This window comes from Phalacrocorax aristotelis, chromosome 10, assembly GCF_949628215.1.
Source record: "Phalacrocorax aristotelis chromosome 10, bGulAri2.1, whole genome shotgun sequence".
Classification (NCBI taxonomy): Eukaryota; Metazoa; Chordata; class Aves; order Suliformes; family Phalacrocoracidae; genus Phalacrocorax; species Phalacrocorax aristotelis.
Window position 1 is genome coordinate 8,329,500 of NC_134285.1, and position 26,095 is coordinate 8,355,594.

The 26,095-nt window shown below is 37.7% G+C and overlaps 1 long non-coding RNA gene across 1 annotated transcript; it reads right to left on the bottom strand.

Annotated features, from left to right (window-relative positions):
• LOC142062521 (uncharacterized) lies at positions 1-21,253 on the bottom strand. The gene is made up of 3 exons (XR_012662469.1): positions 21,164-21,253; positions 2,836-2,902; positions 1-90 (listed from the first exon to the last, which is right to left on the bottom strand). It is a non-coding gene; the product is annotated as an uncharacterized LOC142062521 (long non-coding RNA).
• Between the last annotated feature and the right edge of the window lie 4,842 nt (positions 21,254-26,095).

Sequence of the window (26,095 nt, forward strand, 5' to 3'; positions counted from 1 at the left end):
GTCAGAAAGATAGTTCCATTGTGGAATTAGTTATTGGTAACTGCTTTATCTTCTAGATAGACCTGATATAAGGCTCTTGATGCTTAGGGTCTAAAAAGATAAAGTAAAACAGAATGAGAACAAGAGTAAGCACTGCTCCAGAGCAAGGCAAAGGGAGGGAGTTCCTGTGTATGAGGTTCATTACAAAACCAAATTGGCTTCACGGTTTGCCTCCAATTGCAGTAAAGGCAAGGTTTATAGGAGGATATCATTGCTGACTGCAGCACTGGGACTCTTGAATAAATGGCTTGATCTTTATAGTAAGTGTAACTTTGATGCAAAAATGATTGCTGAGCAGCAATCACAGGGCTCCAGATTATGACAAGTAGATTTCTCAATACCAACCACTTAAAAAGCAACTGCCACCTTCAAGACATTTTTATCTACAACACAGTTCCTTGTGGCTGCTAAGGAGGTTGGGCAAAATTTATGAGATACTTAGTAATGCAGAGGAAACATCACAACTTGAAATCCAGGGTCTTAACAGGTGTACACTCTCACTTCAATGTTATTCTCCTGAGCCATAAATCTCATTATCGCAGATGTTTATTTTCAATTCGATCCAAAATCATAAGTACTGCCAAATGGGATACTAATGTCCAGAGGAACTATGTAAAAATGGGAGGCATGTTCATCTTTTAACTATACCCATTCAAACTCAGTGAATACTCACGAGTCCCTAAATTAGCATGCCATAAATCACCACCCCACAGGATAGAGCTGCCTAGTCTAAACCCAACTCAGCAATCCTTCTACCGTAGCTGAAATCATGGCTTAGACCTTTCAAGTGAGACACATTGTTTAATAAGATGGTTTATTTACCTAGTGCTATTCATTCAGAAGCATGCCAGTATTTGAAAAACAACTCAGTATATTGTATACATTTCTCAACAGATATTGAATGAACTTAAACACACATCATAAGAAAAGCATGATAGCTCCAAGCTCAAATGGGCAAGAGAAAGAGTCCCTAATTTGTCTGAAGGTAGCCTGGTGTATCTGGAAGAATTTGTTGAGAGAGGTTTGAAAATTCAAGTACTATTTAAAAAAAATCACACATGAGAAAATTATTTTGGAATAATTTGTTTCACAGGATACAAATTGATGTATCCTAGGTGCATTACTGAACTGTCAGAAAGTACTGAACATATTGCAGTGACAGCCTCTAATTAATCCATTGAGTGCCATTAATCCAACTGCTGATGTGTGTGTATTTCTTGCATAACAAACACTTTGGAAACAGCACCTTGCGTTTGAGCATAACGATGTGACTGCATGAGATACCTGGTATAATTTCAGAAGAGCATGGTTATATTTGAAAGCCAATAAGTATCATGTTAAGGGGGCATATATTTAGCACATTAGCTTTCTGAAGGACAATTTTCCACATTTAATTGAAACCCCTTTGTATTTCTGTTAATCTGTTAACTCTTCTGTACACAAGTCTTGTTTGGAATTCATGCTCTAGTTGTGATTTCTTTCTTCCTGACCATTCACTGGTCTCATGCAGCATCATTTATCTGTCAACTCGCCTCATCCCCATTGACTTATTCATGAGTCATTTTCAGAATTTCCTTCCAAGCTTTTAGCATCATGAATTTTACTCATCTGACTTAATTCTTCAAAGACATGTTTTCTTTTTATTGTTGACAGGATGAAACTTATAACATCAAATCTTCTGTGTGGATGCTGTAGCTTATGGAGACTATTGTTGTGCTTACAAAGGCTACGCTGTGATTTTTTTTGTGAATGTTCCCACTCATAAATCCTGTTCTCTAGAATATTTCTAGAAAGTAAATGCAAGAGCCACCAACATGGCGAAAATAAATTCACCTCAAGATTCAAACAAACAGTTGCGAACCACATTTGTTTAAAGTCTGCTTAGCTGCATGTGAGATTTCTTGAAGCATGTTAAATTTCTTTATAGTGAAGTCATTACACTTCATTGTTCAAATCACTCACTATTTTTAATTATTTCCCTTATTAAAGCTGTACTTCAATAATCTAACCAGTTTGAGCATGTCCCTTGTCAAAGCTGTATCAATACTCTTCCTCTGTGTGCTATGTTTGAATAACCTGTAAGTATATTAAGACATTATTTTAGGTGGCATTTGTAATATATTATGCACATAGATGAGAGGCAAAGGTTTTAGCCTCATCAGTGAAGCCTCAAAGGAGCAGTTATGGTATAACTACATGGTCTCAACCAGATGTAATTCTTCAGGCTAAAAGACAAAAAAGCCCACAATGCATTCTAAGTATTAATTCTCAAGTCTATTGCTGTAGGGTTCGAGTGCATCCAGGAAATAATTTCCTGAACCAGAAGTAATGGGCCACAAATAAGATATATCAAGGACTCCTTGTTTTGATGCAAAAATGTCATCCTTCAGTTTTTGTTAAAATTAATCCCTTAAGAGCTCTAGCTTAAGAGGGAGATTCACGATGTCAGATACTTGTTGCTTCCAAAAACCAATTTTACAAGTAGCGAAAATTAAATGTTCGGAAAGTAAGCTTGAACAAGGAGGAATGTATGTCATTTATGGGAGACCAGAACCTTTTATCATTTACACTTGTGTCACAATAAGGAATTGTACTTTGTCACCAGTGTTACATGAGTTCAGAGGAAGCCCAAAGTGAAATCGGGAGTTGGACTCGATGATACTAAATATAACACACTAAATTTCAGTATAAAAATGTAACCTTCTGTGCCTAAAACACATCATTTGCAGGAGTTTGTAGTCGCATGAATTTAACTAGACGTAATAACTCTTGACATAGGAAAGCATTTTTACTTACTGTTTTGGTCTTCAGTAAGTATAGCTCCATTGACTTCATTTTCAGCAATCAGTTCACTAACTTTCCTCTGTAAAATGAATGCATGATTTTATTTGGGTTGGGTTGGTTTGGTCTGCAGAGCTAAATAGTCAGTTTCTTATACCCCTGTGGATAAAATCAAAGTCCTCTCTAGTCAACAAGAGGGTGATTAGGGCTTTGAGCATACAGATGAGCTTATTACAGCAGACATGGGACCTGTTCCCAGTAACAGTTGTAGAATCTGCTCATGCACTTATAACACTTGATCAGTGTTCATGTAATCTGCTGCCAGGGACTGAAGCCAAATGTAGATCAGACATTTTCCTATTATTTAAAACTTTAAGTACATATTAGTAATCTAATTACTATTGCTTAATGGCACTGGGGCAGCCTATTAATCTATGCAAAAGGTGTCTGTATGGAAGAAAATTTAGCAGTTTTCTTTTAAAAATATTTAAAGAAATTAAATTATTCAATTCCCAAACATGGCTGATCTCCAAAGGTCAGTAAGGATCCTGGTTCTGCCTCTGGCTCTCTTCTACATTAGCAATGTGTTCTGGCAGCTCTGTCTTAGGTCCCAGGGAGGCTGCTCACTAGTTATCCTTCCACAGGCTCGCTTTGATAGCTTTTGAGAACACTTACATTTTAATGTATTTAATAAAAGTATTTTTAAAATATATGAGTGGAAGCAGACAAAAGAAAATGTGCATGAAAACTCTCCTTGATGGTGCCTTTCTTTCAAAGATTGAAAAACATGTGCAATTCTAATTCCACGTGGAGCTACTAAAAGCTAATGACTGAGACACATCAAACTGTATTTTAAAAGTATGCAGAAGAAAATCCAGAAAGGTAAAGGACAAAAAATTTGGGAATGAACTATCTAGCGCACAAGCACATCTCAGAAAGCAGTCATGTAACATCTACTTTTGAATTGTCAAATGGTAGGAATTCAGAGAGTATGCAAATAATTCAGTTACCTAGAGAGGTAGTCTTAATTTAGAGAGGTATGTGCCATCCTAGAGGAGAACTGGGAGGTGACTCAGCTATACTTCTCTACTATTAGTTCTTCATTCTCTAATAGCAGGAAATACAATAAAAACTCCAATGTCCAGATTACTGACCTCACAAAAAAGAACATCCATGTAGTAGCAGCAAAAAAGCTGCCAAGGTCTATTAAGTGTGTTGAACAGAGTAGTATATTCCCTAATCCACACCCACCAATTTTCTAGATGTTTGGGCTGTGCAGGACAGCCTGTTACACATGCCCTGCACGGTCACTGTATGACTAAACAATATCTGTCTTAACACCCCTATTTTTAAGCTAAATTCCCACAGCTATAAACACTCGGTCACTAGTATATTGTACTGATATAAACCAAGATTTGCATGTCTTACTTTCCACTTCCAAATATGCCTCTGAGATATCCTTGCAGCACTTAAAAGGTGTTTTTTCACTGTACATATATTAGCATATTATGAAAGAAATAATTAGCATATCAAATGCTGGAGATCAATTAGCTGCCAAAGCACCAGTCTAGACACAAGCGCCTGACACCTGTAATAAAATCAAAGCAAAGCTGGCCAAATGCTGCTGCTAACCCAGTATGACTTCTCAGAACAGAAGCAGTAAATGTTCATTCATTACCCTCTGCACCAACAGTGCAGGAGCTGATTATCATCTGCTTCCATTTGCTGCTATTGTTAAGCCAAATCCTAAATGAGTTCACGGATTCAGTGGCTATTCTTTTATTGGCTATGTCTCTTGACTGTGGGTTTTTTATTCCACAAATGCTCTTCGTTCCAGTAACTTCTGCACTTATTCTTGAGCTCTCTTCAGATATGGCTCAGGAGCTGTCTACTTCTCCAGACCTCCCCATGCCGGAAGACAGAAAGCTCTGGCAGAGAGAGAGGGATGCACTCCTGGTGCGCAATACGGTTCAGCTGCAAAAGTTCTGGTGTGTCAAGACTCTCTGAGGTTTTGAAGGGGTCTGAAGAGGATTTAACTCTTGATGATGAAACAGGGCCAGAACGCTGCACTACACAAAGCAGAGATCAAATACATTTGCCCTCAAAAGAAGCATAAGAAATTGTGAGAGCTGCAGTGCCTTGGTGAGCTGAGAATGAACAGCCTGAGGCAACACATGTCCAGAGAGCAGCAAACAGAGCAAAACAGCAGCTAAGCACCTCATTCTGCAGTCTAAGTATGACCAATTTCTCATGAGATTTTCCTATACCTAAAAAAGAGAGAAGGAAGCCTTTTCTTTTAAAGGAAATTTAATCAAATCAGAGATCAAATCTCTGCTCTGAATTCACCATACAGTTGTATATCAAATGCCTTCTGAAAGCTAAGTTTCTTTATTCATTACTGAAGCTTTGCCTTCTTTGAATATCTTCTTGCACTCTGACCTTAATCACACTTCCAGTGATACAGATGGCTCAAATACCCATTTACTTCTGTGGGACAACAACCTTCAAGGTATCATTACCAAATTTCTATTTGCAGATACAATTTAATACGGAGTCATATTATATGACCTGCATTCAGGAAATGAACGCGACTGTCTCTGACTGGAATTTCACCCATGTGTTAAAGCAAAGACAATTCAGGAAAAAAAAAAACTGCAGAAAGTGGTTTAGCAAGAGATTTATTCACATTAAAAAGGGAAAACCATGCAAACGCTTAAGCTTGCTATGACTTGGTTACTTTATGACTCCCACAAAATATTCTCCAACACACAGCATTTTTCTCTTACCTCTATTTCATTTCATTCAAAGAATAAACAGGAGTTCAGCACAGAAACTTATCACTGGTTTTGTATGCTTTGTTCTGAACTATATCTCAACAAGATGCTGGCAGACAACAAATACTAGTTTCTAGTCCTCAGCTGGAACTCCCTTCTGAAAAGACTAGTCCTACAAATCAACTCCTTTGGGAAAATAATTCTGTTTTCACCCTTTATTAAAATGTGCAATGCCCATGTTTTTATTTTTATATGCTGCAGACCCATCATTCCATCTTATCTGAATGCCCACTGTGTATATTTAGTATTATGTACTGATACTATGAAATACAAAGATGAGCTACTTCCACCATTGACCAACTCTCAGATCTATGCAAAGGAAGTATACTACAGCAGTTGCCGGGAAAATCCAAGGTTAACCAAATCTTTGCTCCTAAGGTTTCCATTTGAGGTTTTCTGATAGGCATTACTTTTTCCACTGCTAGAAAAGTGTTTGTCTCCCAAGTGATAGCTGGAACCTTATAAAGGTTCATGCTATGATTTTCAAAGGTATTTAAGAAGGATAGCTAATTTATACTTTTGTTTGTGCCTAAGATGTACTAACATGCATCTTATACACTAAGGAAGCCAAACTGGAGGGGACAAAGGACTCCTGAAGGAATGGAAGTCAGTGCCACAACACGTTTTCAATTATTTGTATGGTTAGAAACGTTGGGGGGCAGGGGAGTGAAGGGATGCATTTTGATTTCACTTACTATTGTCACTAGTGTGGATTTAATGTAATAACTATAACTCAGGTAAGTTAAATTCACAAACATTATCCTAGTAAGAAAACACACAAATATATTAATAATTTAGAAATTTTGAACAAAATCATCTATTACTTGTCAAGAACTGAGAAACTCCTAAATATCTGTGCTGAGCTTATACAAAATACTGCAATAATTCCCTGAATATTAATTTCATTTGTGTTTAATTTGCAACATATTATGTTTTATGCTAGTAATTACATAAAATCAACAGTTATGAACACAGATAAAGACCTTCACAGAGTCTAGCAGAAAGCACAGTACTATGTAACAATGTAATGCATTTAAAAGGAAAAAAAACATACTGGCATCATTTCAAAAACAAAGTGCTCTGTACAGCTGGAAGAAGCATTTATTATTTATACTTTGAAGGCTTTTCATTCACATGAATGAAACATGTTTACCATTTGGAATGAAGATGAATTAGCAAGGCTATAGTCAAAGGCAACTCTTTTTTTTCTCCTGTAAACTTCAGATCCAGTAATATTCAGGCTAGCCATTCACATTCGTCCTCTCTAGTGACTGACAGAGACGTGAGAGGCTTATTAAGATATGCTTGGCTCAAACTGGTAGATGCTATGTCACGCTATAATTTCTAGGTTTGGATTAGGATATATATCTGAGGTTAAACGCTAGAAATATGTTTAGGCTTATCAAGGCAGGTTGGTGTCATGAATAATGTATCGCATTCTACAACAGAGAAGCCACCATAAAGCCTTTACTTCTGTCCATTTAACTACTGGTCCAACATACAGAGCATGGATTTTTCACACAAAAACCTCTCTGGGGTTTTTGGCTGTGGACACATGGCAAATGACCATTCAGAGCACCATTCTGTCTAAGTAAACGATATAAAAAATTATCAAATTTTCAGAAAACCTCACAGTTGTTAAAATCTACCAGCATAATTTGTATTATGATATACTTTTACCAGACATAGCAATAAAACACGTGCACTACAGCTATGGATGTACTCAGAGGCACAGAAGAGAATGTTTCAACAAACTGTTGAGAACAATTCAACTATCTCTCACTGGAGATAATGGCTGCTGAAAAGCACTTGTCATCTACACTAGTTAGTCTTCACCCCATTTCACATTATAAAAATGCAAATCCTCCTTTGACTCTTAAGACAGAACTGGAATACCCCAACTTCTATAAAATATGTTTATTCTATTTGGAACAATTTCTGCATCTACATCTCAAACTACAGCCAAAACAGCCTTGCCAAGTTGCTTCCCAACCAGTGATGACCCTCTGCTTCCCAGGCACTTTACTTTTGATCTTAAAGTTCCCTGAACACTTAGAGCTTTTCCTCTGTGCACAGCTCAAATTACCCACTCATAGCAGTTCTAAAATCTATTTTGCTGAGGGGTCTAATCCCAGGATATGTTCAAGACATCCTGTGGCCAGGATGATACAGAGTTGTTAAGTTTTTCTTCTAAGATACAGGTGCTTGTTTTGATATGTATATTTTAATAATAGCCTAGAGATCAGAAAACTTCTGAGTAGCCGGAGGCCTATATTCAACTTCCTCATTCGCCTGAAAGGCTGCAAACTGCATCTCCCATCATCCCAGTAAAAACTTTCAGGCGGGGACTGTTCTGGAAAGCAGGCAGCCTCCCCCTTTCCTGTACAGCAATTGCTCTGCTGCATAGAAAGGAAGCAGGATTCACATTTAAAAGCGCAAAATCAAACGTAATGCTACTATTCATATAAGTTATTGAATAGAAATCTAAAACTATTTTACCACTGGCTATTTATTGTGCACAACCAAACTATGTGCCAGTTAGTACCAGCTGGAGGAAGAAAGCAACCATCTCACAACTAATAACACTGACAGAGCCAATACTCAGTCCCAGCTTCAGCTAACGTTACATGATCAAATTCCTGTCAATAGATACTAACAAAGAGATCCGACTAATTGTGTTGAAGCTTCTAACTTGACAGCGAGCTGCCTCCACAAAACCAAAATGCATATACAAAACGTGCCGAGTGGGTATGAGAAAGCGTCTGGTTACTACTGAATAAATTAAAAAAAAGTAATTGCCTTGTCATGTCCTAGTTTGTTCTAGTTCTGATGCACTTCAGAAAAAAAATTTCAACCTTCAGGCGGGGGGGAAAAAAAAACCCAAACACTTTAATAAGGTATGGTTTCCCTGAATCCGATAAACATAATCCCAAAGCATCTCTTAAAAAAAGTCAGAGCCTGTACTTTACAGTACAGGCATCTATGCTTATCTTACATCTATGTTCCTGGCAAATTATACTTAGCTGGAAAGCAAAATCTACACGGGCCATCAGGGACTAACTTAAAGATGTAACTGAAATACTTCCTCGGGGTGGGGGAAATAAATAAAGGAAAGATGTGTTACAAAGAGAGAACACTGTCTTTGGCTTTATTAGTGCTCAGAAACAATTACCCCTCCATCACATGAACAGTGGATGAAAAAGACTGTCTCCAAATATCATATGCTATCAGAAGGTGTCTGTAGCTCATGCGGTCTACCTAAAAGGGCTCAAGATGCAGGAAAAGGGGGCTTTTTCCACAGTCATTGCTCCCTCACTGATGCAGCACCGTGCCTCAGGGCTGATTAGGCCAGCTGGTACTTGGCATGGTCTCACACGGTGCACTGATCAATACTCCCCTCCGCGCACATGGGCTTCCTTCCTCACACACTTCATTTATGTATACACAAACAGATTTTCATTCACTAGAACAGAAAAGCTAGCCTAAACAGATGGGCTGCACTTCAGACAAAAATGGTTCAGTCCAGTTAAATGAAAAAAGAGGCTCATTGTGGTTCTGTTCACTGTTCACACCGTACCAAGGTAAGGCAGCTCACAACATTAAGGTCAGGACTTTACTGAATCCAAGCTGACAGTGAACTGTCACTGAAAAGGCAGTCCTGTGCTGCCCTTGCCCCGTGCACAGTCACCCCCAGACACTGTACAGTCACCTCCTGTAACAGCAATGAACAGATGAAGACAGAAAATGGGTGAGAATGGTTTGGGAGCAGCTTGCAGTTACATCACATTAAATGTAACACTGAGCTGCGATCCTAAAGCCCTGGTGAACCCTTGGGTATACTTTACATATAGTTTTTAGCATTTGCTTTATTAGTACATACTAATTAAAAAAAATTAAAATTAGATTTGTAATAGGTGCGACTGCCTTCCAAATTGCTTATAAATACTGGCCTTAAAACCAGAAGGATCAATTCAGTAAAAATCACACAAAGTATTACTTATGATCTCACAAACTAGGCAGGATCATCCTTGAAAGTTCATAGATGTATAGTAGACCACAGAAGAAAAAAATCTCAGGGCTGTAAGAACTGGTTTGTCAATGAAGTATTGCTCTTCCCTCTGTCAGATCCACACCAGTCGCTGGCTGAACAGTTATCTTTGAAACTACACATTGAGTTCCAGTCATTATAAATACCACAGGACCTTCTACTGGACTAGAAACTAGCAAACTATGCTATGCTCATGATCTCGGTGCAGTACTTAGGTGAGTTGTTAGGAGAAAGCACATGGACACTGACATACGTATGCGCGTATGTGTGAAGACAGGCTTCTTTTACTGATAAACAAACTGAAAAAAAAAAAAATCAACTTTGGCATTGAATTGGGTTCCCTAGTGTCTAGCCCAGCAAGTATAAAGACAAAGTATTGAACATTCTTGACACCCTCGAGTATAAAAAAAGGTATATATCCACATTAGGATGTATATAAGCATTTCGACAGATGCTGAATGATTAATACACATCAATATACAGCTGGGTCCCAACGGTGGAGGTAAGGGGACAGGATCTGTTGGCTAACTGTGGGGCTGTTAGGTGTTAACTTCTAACCTGGGGAATAAATTATGAGACAAAGTTTACTAAAGTATAGACAATAGAGGGAAGCACCTGGGTTAGAAGACTAAAAACAAGTTAAAGAAAGAATGCTTAAAACTGGAAATAACTATATAAAACAGGATGACAAGTGAGAACATGGACAGCATAAATAATGTTTAAAAGAGATTAGAGCTTGAAATAGTAAACAACAAATAAGAACTATTTTAAACTCCTCTATCTGATTTAAGTATTTTACACAGGGTAAAAAAAGGAGGACATGGGAAATCCAGGGAAGCTGGATATTCTGGGGAAAGCCAGCAACGACTGACATCTGTAGGGAGGTCTGTATCTCTGCATTTTTCAAACTTTGGCTTCAACCACTGCTGACAATCCAGAAGCACAAGTATATAATTCCCCTTCTTCCCCAGATTTTGTTTCCATTGCCTGTAAAAAGGCACCCTGACAATTAAGATTATTGCAACATAAACCTCCAACATTAATATTAAAAATCTATTAAGCTATTAATATTCAAATGTATTCAAAAAGAAAATAAACAGCTCACATTGATCTGAGAGCCCAGTTGAATAGGTATGCTTTGTTGCATTTCAAAAAAGCTACAAGATTGTTTGGCACCTCTAAAGAAACAAGTTCCAAGTACTAGAGCACTATCAGCGGACCCCCACCAATAATCCTTTCCTAGTCGAACTTACTACTGTCAAGCCCAACACAATTGTCTCTACTGTTGCAGAATGCCATTAGGAGACAGAGCGCATCTTACACATGTCTCAAGAGTTTTTTTCCTGTTTATTCAATTTCAGAAACAGATACCCTTCCTTTAGAATAAATCTGTCTTGGAAAAATCCATAGGACTAAAAGAATTTCATTGTTTTGTCAATATTTCAAAAGGGTAAATAAGTGTGACTTATACTGCTATGAGTCATCCACCTCGATATTGATTTCAAGGAAAATCATGCAATATCTGATTAAAAATTATGACTTGCTCTTAAAGGATTAATTATATTTTATAGTACTCAACAGGTTTTAGGGGAAGAGAAGTCTTGTCAGATCAAATACTCCCACTAACAAATGACAAAAACTGTTAATGACATATTTCTGAACACGTTTTAAGCTTTGAACTCAATTCCACACAAGTTTCTGATTCTGAGAGACAGGAATACTCAGAAGTTATATGGCAATATGAAATTGGAAAATACTTTCTTTATATTACATTTCTTAATAATTATCAATTATTTAGGGTGAAAAGCTACCTACAGGACTGATTCTCAGCCCATGGCATAATGTATTCTTTTACTACAAATATAGAATTAAAGCTGATAATGTTTGCAAAAGGAGTAAGGATGGATAGAATGGAAAAGAGTGAGCAATAACAACTATACAGTTTGCTTGGTAAATTGCACTCAAAGTGTTCTTCTAAACAGCCAAATACAAGGCTTGCAATGTCAAAATAAACACTGTAATCCCCGACTCTTAAAAGGACCTAAAGAATTATCAACAGTATCTGAATACGAGCTACCAATTCACAGGTTGAACCAATAGCTGAGATTTCTGACCTGTGGTTTTGTAGAGAAGCATATTAGATGGTCATTATTCTAAATGTTACTACTTGTAAAATCTATATGTAGCAAGTGCTACAGAAATAATTTGTGCTGTTTTCCCCATGTAATCTTATAATATATTACATCAATCATAACGCTGCTGATACCATTACTGACAGATTTGTAAATTGGAGTCTGTTCCTTAATGTTTTTGTAATTCTGACTTTGATACCTGGAGAGCATCAGGAAAAAATCGATAGCAGACAGCTATGGGCTTGTCAAATTTCTCACATTTAAAACAAAGCTGCAGTGGGTGTGATCAATGATGTACTATGCTGATCCTGGACACAATTATTAACATCACCACTAGCATTTATATAAATAAACTTTAACAATTTTCCAAGTAAAATTACAAACCTGTAATAACAGAAACTTATAGGAGCCAAGTCAATGTCAGCTTACTTCACTGTATTTTATGGCTACACAGAGCTCATATATCACTTCTTTGTAAACACTCTGTTGGCCTTGATGCAGTGTGGTTTCTCACAGTACAAAAATAAAACCTTTTTAATTATCACAATGAGAGGCAGACGTAAGGAAAAACAATGCTAGTCATTAAACCTTCCCTAATTAATTTTTTACACGGGTTTTTTTTAGCCAGTAAAGTACAACTTAAAAGCTAAGGATAACTATTACTATCATTCAATTTCAAGATTACCAGAGAAGAAAATGTTGCAGGATTTGTATCAGATTTAAGAAAGGACGTACAGCTATTTTCTGACACATTTAGGTTATAAATAGGAAGAAACACAGATTAAGAGACCAAGCTCTGCAATTTGCAATTGTAGAACAGAGATGGATTAAAGACTTAGGAAAAAAAAGCACTTTCAAGCCCTGAAGATTGGAAGCATCTTTCTGGTAATATTTCACGTTATAGTAGATATTTGGAACAATGATACAAAGCAAGTCTGCTCTTTTTCCTGGACACAAGATATAATGTACAGTGGTAATGTTTAAAAAGCAAATCAGAGTATTCTCATCATCCATTTTAGGAAAAGGCTAAAGGGATTTGTTTCTCTGATGGCATCTCCACTTTTTCTAATTCTATTAACTGAGCTCTGCCAGAAATTATATATAACACAAGCTCAATTATGAGGGGTAAACATTTGTGTTTGTAATAATGCAGCATCCACAATGTGCCAGGTATTTTCAAAGTATTTTCCCAGGCACATCACTTCGACCCAATTCCACCTTACCCTTTTTTCTGATTCTCTATGTTTCTCAGGATCAAAGGCAAACCATGGCTATTTTCTGCATAGTACACAAAACTGTTCACTTATGAGCACTGCCAAAGGTTATGAAAGACTGTTTTCGTTAGGCAGAAAAACAAACTGTTTAGTTCCTTTCTTTTCTCTGTAACCAGATTACAATGGTTATTTTTGTTAAGAACCTATTTCTAAAATAGTGGCATTATCACTGTCACATGAGGAGCAAAGACTCTGCAAGGTAGAGTGGATGGGAGAGGATACTGTCAGTAAGGCTCAGTATACTCTGTAGACCTTGGAAACAGGAGTAATTATTGAGCAATGCTCTCTTGGACAGAGCAAAATATACTCCCCAAGAGCTGGAATCACTGAAGTTTTGCAGCATGTTTCACACACCCACTTCTGCTGAAGGATATTTAAGAAATACTTCTACTAAGTTCTAAAAATAAATAGCTTAAATTCTGAGTTTACAGCAAAAGATTTTAAGAAAAGAGTACCACAGCACACTTCACACTGATATCAATAACAAATTCCAGAAAATACTGAAGCATTTCTTTGAGTACTTGAAATCAACATATAAAAGGCATGTAAAAAGCATATAGGAGGAGACTCTTAAATTGTTTCCTGACCAAGGAAATGATCTTCAACCCAGAAATAGGAACTAAATTCCAGAATAGATATAATTATAGATTGAATGTGAAAGTTCAGCCTCAAAGAGAAACTATTTTCAATCTGTAAAAATGAAAATGGATCCAATCCAATTGCAAAGCATTAAAAAAAAAAAAATCAGACAATAAGCCATCCAAAGTTGAAAAAGACAAAATGATCACAAGAACTACTTGCCTGAGGTTATTCTTATGCAACAAGAAGCAATATTTCAAAGTAGATAAATAAGAACAGGATGACGTTTTATTAGAACAAGTCCTAGCAACAAAATTATAGAACAGCATCCTGTAACACTTGCCAGGACCAACTGGGATCTTCAAGCAGCTTTGTACTGCTACCCTTACTTTCACTTAGTAAACTAAAACACAGAAAGTGAGGTGAAATGCCAAACCACCCAGGACTAGTGACCTCTGTTTCAGTTTAGTGAAGAAATCATTAATTACACTGCCTTCCAACATTTCTTCCAAAGCAGTAACAAAGGGCTTTAAGAGACTTCTTATGTTCAGTCTCTCTGAACAGAGTTCATTACAGAATCACAGAATGGTAGGGGTTGGAAGGGACCTCTGGAGATCATCTTGTCCAACCCCCCTGCTTGAGCAGGCACACCCAGAGCAGGGGCACAGGACCGCGTCCAGGCAGGGTTTGAATGTCTCCAGGGAAGGGACCCCACAGCCTCCCTGGGCAGCCTGTGCCACTGCTCTGGCACCCACACAGGAAAGAAGTTTTTTCTCATATTCAGGTGGAACTTCCTGTGTTCCAACTTGAGCCCATTGCCCCTTGTCCTGTCATTGGGGACTGTTGAAAAGAGCCTAGTCCCATCATTCTGACACCCACCCTTTAGATATTTATAGGCATTGATGAGATCCACCCTCAGTCTTCTCTTCTCCAGGCTGAACAAACCCAAGTCTCTCAGATTTTCCTCATAAGGGAGAGGCTCCAGTCCCCTGATCATCTTCGTAGCTCTCTGCTGGACTTGCTCAAGGAGTTCCACATCCGTCTTAAACTGGGGGCCCAAAACTGGACACAGTACTCCAAATGTGGTATTACTAGGGCAGAGTAGAGGGGGAGGATAACCTCTCTCAACCTGCTGGCCACGCTCTTTTTAATGCAGCCCAGGATACCATTGGCCTTCTTGGCCACAAAGGTACGTTGCTGGCTCAGGGTCAGCTTGTTGTCCACCAGCACTCCCAGGTCCTTCTCAACAGAGCCACTTTCCTGTAGTTCAGCCCCCAGCCTGTACTGGTGCCTGGGGTTGTTCCTCCCCAGGGGCAGGACCTTGCACTTACTTTTGCTGAATTTCATCAGGTTCCCCTGGGCCCAGCTCTCCAGCCTGTCCAGGTCTCGCTGGATGGCAGCACAGCCTTCTGGTGTATCAGCTGCTCCTCCCAGCTTGGTATCATCAGCGAACTTGCTGAGGTTACACTCTATCCCATTGTCCAGGTCACTGATGAATGTGTTGAACAGGATTGACCCCAGCACAGACCCCTAGGGAACACCGCTAGTGACAGGCCTCCATCCAGACTCCGCTCCATTGATCACGACCCTCTGAGTTCTGTTGTTGAGCCAGTTCTCTATCCACCTCACTGTCCACTCATCCAACCCACGCTTCCTTAGCTTGCCTGTGAGGAGGCTGAGGGAGACAATGTCGAATGCCTGACTGAAGTCAAGACAGACAACATCCACTGCTCTCCCTTCATCAATTCAGCCAGTCATGCCATCATAGAAAGCTATCAGGTTAGTCAAGCATGACCTTCCCTTGGTGAATCCATGCTGACTGTTTCTGATAACATTCTTGTCCTCTACATGCCTGGAGATGACCTCCAGGATGAACTGCTCCATCACCTCTCTGGGGATGGAGGTGAAGCTGACTGGCCTATAGTTCCTGAGGTCCTCCTTCTTGCCCTTTTTGAAGATTGGAGTGACATTTGCTGTCCTCCAGTCCTCAGGCACCTCTCCTGTCCTCCACGACCTTTCAAAGATGATGGAGAGTGGCTCAGCAACAGCATCCATCAGCTCCCTCAGCACTCGCAGGTGCATCCCATCGGGGCCCATGGATTTGCAAGGATGCAGTTTGCACAGGTGACCTCTGACCCAGTCTTTCTCAACCGATGGTAAGTCTTCCTTTGTCCCAATTTGTCCTCTCTCTGCTGGGGGCTGGGATGCCTGAGGGCCAGCCTTAGCAGTAAAGACTGAAGCAAAGAAGGCATTCAGTAACTCTGCCTTCTCTGCGTCCTGTGTTACCAGGGCCCCTTCCTTGTTCAGCTGTGGGCCCACTGTATCCCCAGTCTTCCTTTTACTGCTGATGTATTTAAAGAAGCCCTTGCCAGATTGTCCTGGTTTCAGCTGGGGTAGAGTTAAATTTCTTCATAGTAGCCAGTATGGGACTATGTTTTGGATTTTTGCTGGAAACAGTGGTGATAATGGGGAGATGTTTTGGCTGTTGCTACGTCGCGCTTTCACTGGTCAAGGACGTTTTCAGCTCCCCGTACTCTGCCGGGTGCACAAGAAACTGGGAGGGGGCACAGCCGGGACAGCTGACCCAGACTGACCAATGGGATATTCCATACCATATGGCATCATGCTCAGTATATAAGCTGGGGAAGAAGAAGGAAGGGGGGGACATTGGGGTTGATGGTGGCTGTCTTCCCAAGTAACCACTAAGCGTGATGGAGCCCTGCTTTCCTGGAGACGGCTGAACACCTGCCTGCCCGTGGGAAGGAGTGAATGAATTCCTTGTTTTGCTTTGCATCTGTGCGCAGCTTTTGCTTTACCTGTTAAACTGTCTTTATCTCAAACCATGAGTCACCTCACTTTTACTCTTCCGATTCTCTCCTCCATCCCACCAGGGGGGAGTGAGCGAGCGGCTGCGTGGTGCTTGGTTGCTGACTGGGGCTAAACCATGACACAGATTTAATTCCAAGTGGGCCTTGGCCTTCCTCGACGCATCTCTGCATACCCTGACAACATTCTTATATTCCTCCCACATGGCCAGTACCTTTTTCCACATACTCTGGAAAGATAACATTAACACAATAGCTTTTATTTTTAGAATTATTAACATCTGGTGATAGGCTTAAAAATAGAAAATATCTCACAAAATCACTGTATTTTTACTGCATGTTGATAACCAGTGCTTACATTGATACTAGAAAACACTCCTTCTTTACATATTACTTTCTCTTCTTGTATTTCCACTTCATTATCACAATGTACCATATTTCTAGAAAGCATCAATTCCTAAACTAAAAAGAGTATCATAAAATATACCTAATAAAAAGTCCCTGACAATTGAATAAAAATTGAGTTTTAAGAGTCTACACTAAAATTATTAGGGAACAATGTTATTCCTAAAAACAATAATCCTAAAATTCCAAAATCCTCTAATTAGATTATGTTCAGTTGATTATTTTGATTGATAAGGAAACTGTAACCCATGAGAATATTCATCTCATGAACTAAAAACAAAAAAGCAAAAACCCACAACCTGTATGGCATCAATCTCATGAAGAGATTCTAAATTAAACATTTTATTATCCTATGGAGATTTATGCTTCCATTATCTCTTACACCCACGTAAGATAAAGCAAGTGTAAATCTGTCTTTCTCCAGGCAGGGAATTTCATAATGCTGTATTAGAGAGGTGATTATTCTATCCTCACATTTCATAACACTGTTTTCTTAACAATCAGAAGCACTTTCCTTTAATATCAAGACAGATATTTTGACTGAGAGTGACTATGGATATGTGCTGAAACTAAAAATGAAAAATCTATATGAATAAATATTGAAATGTACATTAATCCTTACTCTAAGCTTCTACCACCGAGTAAGATGCGTGTCCAAGATTTCCTCTAAATATTTGCAGCAGCCAAAGGGATTATATTTTTATGCAATGTTTGTAAATTACATTTACTCAAACTGCAATACATCCAATTTTTTCTTCTTCCATTAATTGTACATAGGGTAGGGCCATCACATCTATGCCAATTTACACTCATATAAATAACAGAAGTACATGCTGATTGCATCTAAATTTAGGCACAATTATTAACAATGCAAATGGCATGAGAAGAAATTTTTGTAAATATGTCAAATTTGTGTTTGATATATTTTTCTATATCATCCCACAACATGACATACATCATGAATTCAGCTGCAATGGGCTTCTGACTGAAAAGTTAGCTGCCATCCATTTGTATGTGGTAGTTACTTGCTCAAGCTATTAAAAAATTTCAGCTGTCACGATGTTCCCTGGAGAACAAGGTGGTGTCTCGGGTAGATACAGTCAAGACTTCTGGGTCATTATAGATTAAATTCATACTGTGACTTAGAGATTTAATTGGTAACTCAGTTTAACCATCAGAAAATAATATGACAAACTCCTAAAAATTCTCCATTGGTATTGGAAATAGTTGTAGGAATGTTATAATAAAACAGCAATATCGATAATTTGAAACATCCTAGGTTTCTTTCAATAGCACTAAAAGGACATTCTTTGTTCTGTAACACTTGTTAAATTCACAATTGCATAGTAACAGAAATGTAATTAATGGAGATGCAACATGGTTATACATGCCATTTTATAGAAGTACGTTACAGGTTTTTATATAAACTAACATTTTCATACAAGAGAGCAGAGCCTAATGAATTGCAAAACCATGTACTGGTAGCAGCAGTAACAGAACTTAGAGAATACTCTCATCTTGATGCTTGAGAAGGTTTGCATACAAAACAGTACTCCTCAAAACAAAAATATAAAACTCTGCCTTTTCAAGTAAAAATTATAATTCACAGAGTTAATTTTTCATTGAAGATGAGATGCACCCCATACAGCCAGGAGGAGGGAGCACATTCCCTTCTCTATCCACTAATCCCGTAGCCATCTCAGACCCAGTGCAATAAAGGACAGGTTTAGAGATGCTCCACATTATGCCAGCCCCCCAGGTCATTCTAGCAGTTTATAATCACCTGTGCCCAGCAATACTCTAGCCAAATGCTTTTCAGTACCTCTCCAATCAAGTAATCCCCTATTCTAGTTCTATGTCTCCCCAGGATAGCCTTCCACAGGGAAATCCCCAACCATCTGGTTAGCTCAGCTTTCAACTAGCTTTGATCCAACGAAGTGGCTCAAAGCAGTAAGAAAAAAAAGAAGATAGATATGCCTTTCAGTATTTTGCATATATTGAACCAGATTCTGATCCTAGTTTGATTAATGTAAAACTAGAAGAACTTCACTAAGGACAGGGATACAGGTCAGGGAACTTTATTTTGCTGTTCTGTCCAATATTATGCACAGCTGGTTTTTAAGTAAACAAAGAAAATACCACCACTGTGCAAAAAATATTCAGCTCCTATAAATCAGCATAGCTTCACTGAAGTCAACTGAGTTATGAAAATTTACATCAGCTACAGATTTGCTCCAGTATGTAATGAATAGCGTTCTGTTTGCTCCCCTGGGTCTCAGCTCAGGCTCTATATGAATACAACTGGACTTTTTCTTCCAAAATGAGTATGAACACATCTTCTTCTGAGTCACATATTCTTAGATTCTATATACTGCACATTGCAAAGATGACTAAAGCACTTTAAAAAGTAATTGTTTTTTCAATAAAATATCAGATGCGATTTTCTTACACAACTTCTTAGAAAACTCACCTCATTTTATTGCCATTTATTGTACCAAAATTCTAAAAACCCAATTTGCTGAGAAAGTAGACCTCATGATAATATACAGTACTGAATAATATGAAAAAGTAATCCCTGAGACAGAAGAAACAGCACCTCTGAAAAGTCCACACAAAATGATGTGGTATGTCTGATTTTAGCCAGGATTTATAGGGAACAAGATACCAATAAAGTTATGATGAAAAAATTAAGAGTCTGAACACATGTAACTAACTGTGATCTTGGAACAAAAGTTGTTCTTACATTAATTTTATGGATTGAAATTTATGTACAAATATTTAGATTTCAGAATAGAGAATAGACTCGGATCTCCTCCATTAATAAGAAGGACATGCTACATCACAGAATCCTGAAGTTGGAAGCCTGTTTTTCAAAGAAAGTAAAGGTCATACTCGGATGTCAAAAACCATCAGGTTATTATGTTTTCATAGAACAATTTAGCATTAATATTTTCAAAGCATACATGATAAATAATTTGCAAATTTCAGGAAAAAGTATACATTTTAACAAGTCCAGACACTTTTGTGTACGTTACTGCATTGTCTCATGAAAAAAAAATTCTAAGCAGACAAAGGAACCTCTTCAATATCAGATAACATACACACAGTCTGTCTTGAAAAGTATTATTGACTTGTAAAGTCAAGTATGCACAATGTAGAAAGCATGAGAATTAGATCTCTTTGTTTATTCAACTCAGCAAATCCTTGTGTATATGCTGTAACACTGGGTTGTTACTTTGGTTTTCACATGATGTCTTCTTTTAGCGCACACAACAGCCATTCTTCATTGTTAGGCTTGCTCCAGTAATATGAAGGGTATCTTTTTAATAGAGCAAATGTTTAATTCTAAAAGGTTTATTTCTGCTGCACTGAAGCCATTATCAAAATGTCAGTCAAATCCAGTGGGATCATGATTAGTCATATTAAGTCCTGCTTGAAAGTCTACAAATCTTTGTGGCTTACTAACACTGCTTACAACAGTCAAGTGGTCAGTGCAGACAGACAACCTTATTCCTCGTAAATTCATCTGCAAGTCCATTAATACATACTAGTCATGAGTCCCAGAGTGACATAGCGAAATAGTCTCAGTAGGCCTGGAGACTGAGAGACTAGATAAAAGAAAGGAAGTTACCAGCTCCACTAGAGAGGTGAAAATAATTTGTTAAAAGATTTTCAACCAACTTTAACTGGCAACGTTTCCATCAGAAAGTATAAAACATACACGTAGCTTTTGTTAATGTCATAGCAAGAATGGCATTGTCTTGAGGAAACAGGCCTCCTGAAGTTAAGATTTATCATGGTAGTTCTAAGAAACAAACTGAACAGTTTCATGTATAGTGAAGAATTATGAGAAAAATAATTCCATTTTCCTTTTCTTTCCTTTTTTAATAACTTGAATCTGAATAAGAACTTTACTTAATATAAAGTTAAGGCCTCTCCTCTAATTTCGCTTTTGGTACAATTTCTACTTATCTAAGCAGATTATGAGATATATTGCAGCAGGAAGCATCTCTCTCTTTAAAGACAGAACATTAGGAATTCTAATATAGAAAATGTGGGCTAAACTACCTTCATTTGTATTGGTAAAAATATACAACAAATCAATTCATTTCAAAAAACAACACTGGAAATACAGTGGTATCAACTAGTAAAAAAAATTAGGCTTAGTGTGGTTAACAGTATAATGTTGCTAGAAGCAAACAATAAAACTAGTAATTCATAGCAGAAGTTTTCTCAGAATACTTACCACATTCTGATTGGAAACTACAGTGGAGATGTTCAGTTTTTTTCAGGAAACTCGGAACAGTTGGAAGTAAAGGAGGCAGTACAACACACGGACAGAGAACTGGCCCAGACCTCTGAATTAATTAGTTTCCCTTCTAGCTGTATCATTAGCTTTCCAGGCGACCTTGGGTAATTTGCTTCTTTTCTCTCTGTCTCAGTCTTCTCATCTGCAAATAGGTACAACAATCCTTTGTAAAGCCCTTTCTCCAATCCAACAGAAAGCACTGTAAGAATTACCCTTTCCCACCACTTACAAGTAGAGTTTGTTCACAATGGAACAGAGTCAGCAAGATCTTCTAAGCAATATTTTCATCCACTTAACTTATGCTTAAGTTTCTTAATGCATTTATGAGCTATAATAATGTGTGTTATTTTAAAAGATATATCACCACAATTTATGATACTTAATGGTTAAGGAACACTAATATGGTTCTGTGAAATTACATGCAACATACCTCAGTGCCCCCTGGTACACCTGGGTCTCTATTTGATTGTAAAATAAGCAAAAAAACCCCCACCATGAAATAGCCAAAGCAGAATGGCAGTTATCAAATAAAACATTTACATAAATATTTAGAATATATACCTCAACCACAAGAGCATTTTATTTTAGCTCATCCACCATGCAATGATAAAATATACACAATTTTAACTAGTAAGCAATAAATTTTGCTAAAATTATAAGAATATACTCATAGATTTGAAAATCTACATTAAAATGGCAAATTGCAGAAAAAAACCCCAACGAAGTACAAAGTGCAGAGCCTAATTTATAAATGTGGACATTTAAATAGAATATACAAATACTGGAGATTGAGAGAAGTGTACTGATGAGTTCTTCATGCAGTCTCTAAGTAGGCTGGATTCAGAGAGGGGAATGATTGATAAGAACTGGCTGTGGGATGGCTGCATAGCAGTTCTTCTCATACACGTGTAACCTGTGGGCAGTAAGCCAAGCTAGGGCTCCCCTGAAGGTTCCATACTAGTAGAGTTGAGCATGTGCGGGTCATCCCATGTAATACCCACTGCCATCTCAACAGTGCAGAGACAAATTAATCTTTCCGTTTCCAAACCACTTTTATCATTCAGTCTGGTCTATGATGTTCTAGTTTCAGTGTTTCTGATGATAAAAATCAAATTTGGGTCATTTATGCCTAAATATTAATTTGTTTAGTCACATATTTTGAAAATTAAGTCTACAATACCATTTAAAAGGCATTTATCGTTACCATGGGTATTTCTCCCCTCTTAATTATTCTGAGAAAAAAATGGATGCAAGAAGGAATACTCTCTAAAATACTAAGTTGTAAAATGATTCTGTAAGGTGTCTTACACTGCACTGAAAACAAACTGACACAAAAGACATTACCCCCCAAAAAAGCAACACATGAAGAAGACAGAAAAGTAATTTTAAGCTGCTCAAGTTTAAACCACCCAGTAGGCTGTAGCAACAGAATTGCTTAAAGCAGTTCTATATCAGCTGAGATGCTTAAAATCTGAAAATACAAAGATTCCCCTTTCATCAGCATAGACAGGTAAAAAAAAATCCACTCTAATGATTTGGCAGTTGTTGCAAAATAATTATCAACCTGTGAGATTAGGAGATAGAATGAAGAAGCAGATTACTGTCTGATACTCAATTTTCAGTGGTTTGTTTTAAAAAATATCATGTAACGGTATTTTCTATTTTAAAACTACAAATATACTCTCATCCCATCTGAAGTAAACAAGCCCTTACCAATAATATACCCATTCTGAACTTTGGGGAAATCTTGATTCTGCTTTGAGTCACTCTAGTTATTTCATTTGTTCTACATTTCTTCAGAACTAGAATCATTAATTTCAGTTCCATGATTATAATTTCAAATACTGCATAGAGTATCGTTATGGAAAAGATAGACCTTCTAATAAAAAACTTCAAGCTTGCTGCAATTGCTTAAGACCCAGGAAATCAGGTGTGTAACTCATAATCAGAACCAAAAAGAATACTAGTTATTGTAGAAATACGGAGGAGATAAGGTCAGACACATCCCATTAGGATTTGGAAGAGATTATGGGATCATTTGCTTAGGTGAACTGGCATTACTGAGCATCTTATATCAGGACTATTTATGCTGTACTCTTTTTTGTTTGGAAGTCCAATTATAGATGCTGCTGTTGATTTGTAAAGTCTAGGCAAAAAGTTACAGACTGTTTTTGGCACAGAACCACCAAACTTGGAACACTCCCTGACCCAAATTTTTTCATTTTCTCTTCCCAGCATGAAGCCCATCTCCTCCCCAGAATTTTGTATGAAGTGGATTTAGACTGGAGGCCAAAGTCGTGATAGCTGATGGCAGTTAAGTCATCTTATTGCACTTGTTAAAAATAGGGTTGAAGGATATCTGTTCTCACATCTAACAGTTGTCATTTTGGCACAACACTTTTCATGATGTGAAAGTGCCCACAGAATTGGACGACGCTTTATTTTTTGATACGTACAGAATCAATAGATACTTTAATTTCTTCTTTAAAAGGAAGAGAAGTTTAAAGTATTTCTAAAAAACACTAAAAAGTAATTTTATTCTCTTTTAAAAGTGCTTTCAAAGAGGGTGTTAACAGCTGATTTATTTTATTCCTCCTACATTCGTCTGTTTGTCTTCATCATTACACTTTAAGGAAAAGCTGTTCCACTGTTTTAACTTGTGGGCTGTTATTTTTTTTTAGACTGACTAGCGTTGTCACATCCAGTTTCTCTGTAAATCACTCCATAAGGCTCTGCACCTTTCATGAGTTTTACTTCTTCTGCTACTGTTATCTGTAAAGTCTGTATCAGAACAATGATTCTACTCATCTCATTTGAACTGTGGTACCATATGTCAGTTATACAGTTCCAACATACTTTTTAAGCTTTGCATTCTAGATAAATGCTCTCACATGTGTTTATTCACAGCAGCGGCTGCTTCAAGAATTACTGTTGTGTCAGACACCTAGAAGTATTCAGCCTTAGACAGAAGCACCAGCGATACATATATATTTCCTACTTCTTTGATGTGAAATTTGCTGTCACTTCTACCACCCATCAGCATGTAAGCCGGCAGTTTTAAAACGTCCATTTCCACATGCCCTCCTACCTTCTGCTATACGGGATTACCTCCATGAGGAAGCATTACTAGCCTTTCTTTAGGCAAAAGAAAACAATGCAGAATTCAGGAGAGCCATTTTGCCTGGAAATGGAAGCAATTAAGTTGAATGGCAACGCCCACAGCAGCAGTTCATTTATGAAATACCTTTTCAGTGCTACACTATATGAATCAAGTTAAAGAAAAAAATCTGATTTTAGTAAGTTTTACAAGTACACTGGTATTGCTGTGAAGAGCATCCTACCTAGAAGTGCAATTTTTACTGTGTTATTTCATTTGATTCAGTTCTGCTTCTGAAATAAGACAATGTTGTCTCCATGGACAACTGTTTTCTAAGTGGGGTGGAAGACATTGTCAAAAATTAATAATTCAGATTCACCTCTTTGCTCTAACACAAAAACCATGCTATATTCAAGTAGTATGACTTCTCTTTGCCTTAGTTTTTTCAAGCTGAGAAAAAAACAAGTCGCTGCACTTACCACATAGTACTACTGTAAGGCTTTATTATTTCAGACCTTGTTTTTTTCATTCCTTACAGTATCATTTCTACAACTAGTCCCATTATTTCTAGTTGAAATTCTCAGGTGGACTTCTATTGCTCTTTGTGCAGGACATAGAAATTTTTTTTATTAAGAAATAGCAGTTGCTTTCCCCCTTCAATGCTTTTTTTAATTAAAAGTACATTAGCTACTTGAGAGCACTAGAAATAAAATTATGTTCTCCTCAAGTTGTATTTCTTACCTGCCCTTCTAAAAGGGGAAAAAAAACACCTTACAACTAAGTTGTAAGCCCTGGCAGCAGAAACAGAAATTTTCCTTTCTGCGCTATACGTACAAACATACACAAGTTCCCTTTTCTTTTTGCTTTAGCCTAAGGCTTCCAGTATGTAGAAGCCTGCTGCCTAAAATGAAACTTATACATTTAATAAGAACTCAAGGCTGTCTGAAGAGAATTGGCTCTTTTATTAACTACATAAGTCTGAAACTCAGTTAGACATTGTTCAGGGTTCTGTAAATGTAAGTCTATATTTCACCATGGACATGTTCAGAGACTTAACAGCAATATAAACAGGGTAACTCCCAAATGAACATGGCATCTTTCTCTCATTGCAGTCATATCCATCCCAGTTACTGGGTACTTTACTATATTTTATTTCTTACAATGCTGGTTACAATGGGGGGTTTTGGATTTTTTTTTAATGGGAAAAGAAACTTGCAAAGAATAAGCAGCGTGTGAATAGCAAAGTTATTGCTCATGTTTTTATACAACATCCAAAATTACAATTACTATATAGACAATGTTGGTCCAACACATTGTTTTTGTTATTAATAGAGCTACATGTGTTGCCTAAAAAAATAAACTGAAAGAGACTACAAAGGTAAAGAAATTCCTTCCCTGCCTACATTGTAGTGCTACAATAGCTCCATAGGAGGATACCACACACATGCCATATCTTTTTACAGCAGCCCTATCTTCATTTAAAACAAAATAAAAACCCCACCAAATACGAGAAACTTCTTAAGCCTAATGCTTCAGACAACTGTTGCCATTGGCAAAAACTTTTTGGGTACAAATGTCAAACAATTCTTAAATCTAGAAGACTCCTCATAAGGTTCTCCTCAGAAACTCAAGGAAAACCACGTATTTTCCCTAGACACATTGAACTGGCAATACTTCCCTACAGAAAAGCTCTGAATCTGCAAAGATACAATGCCTTGACACACAGCCAGAGACTGTGGATGTGGAGGACCAACAGTGTGGAAGCAGTGTGT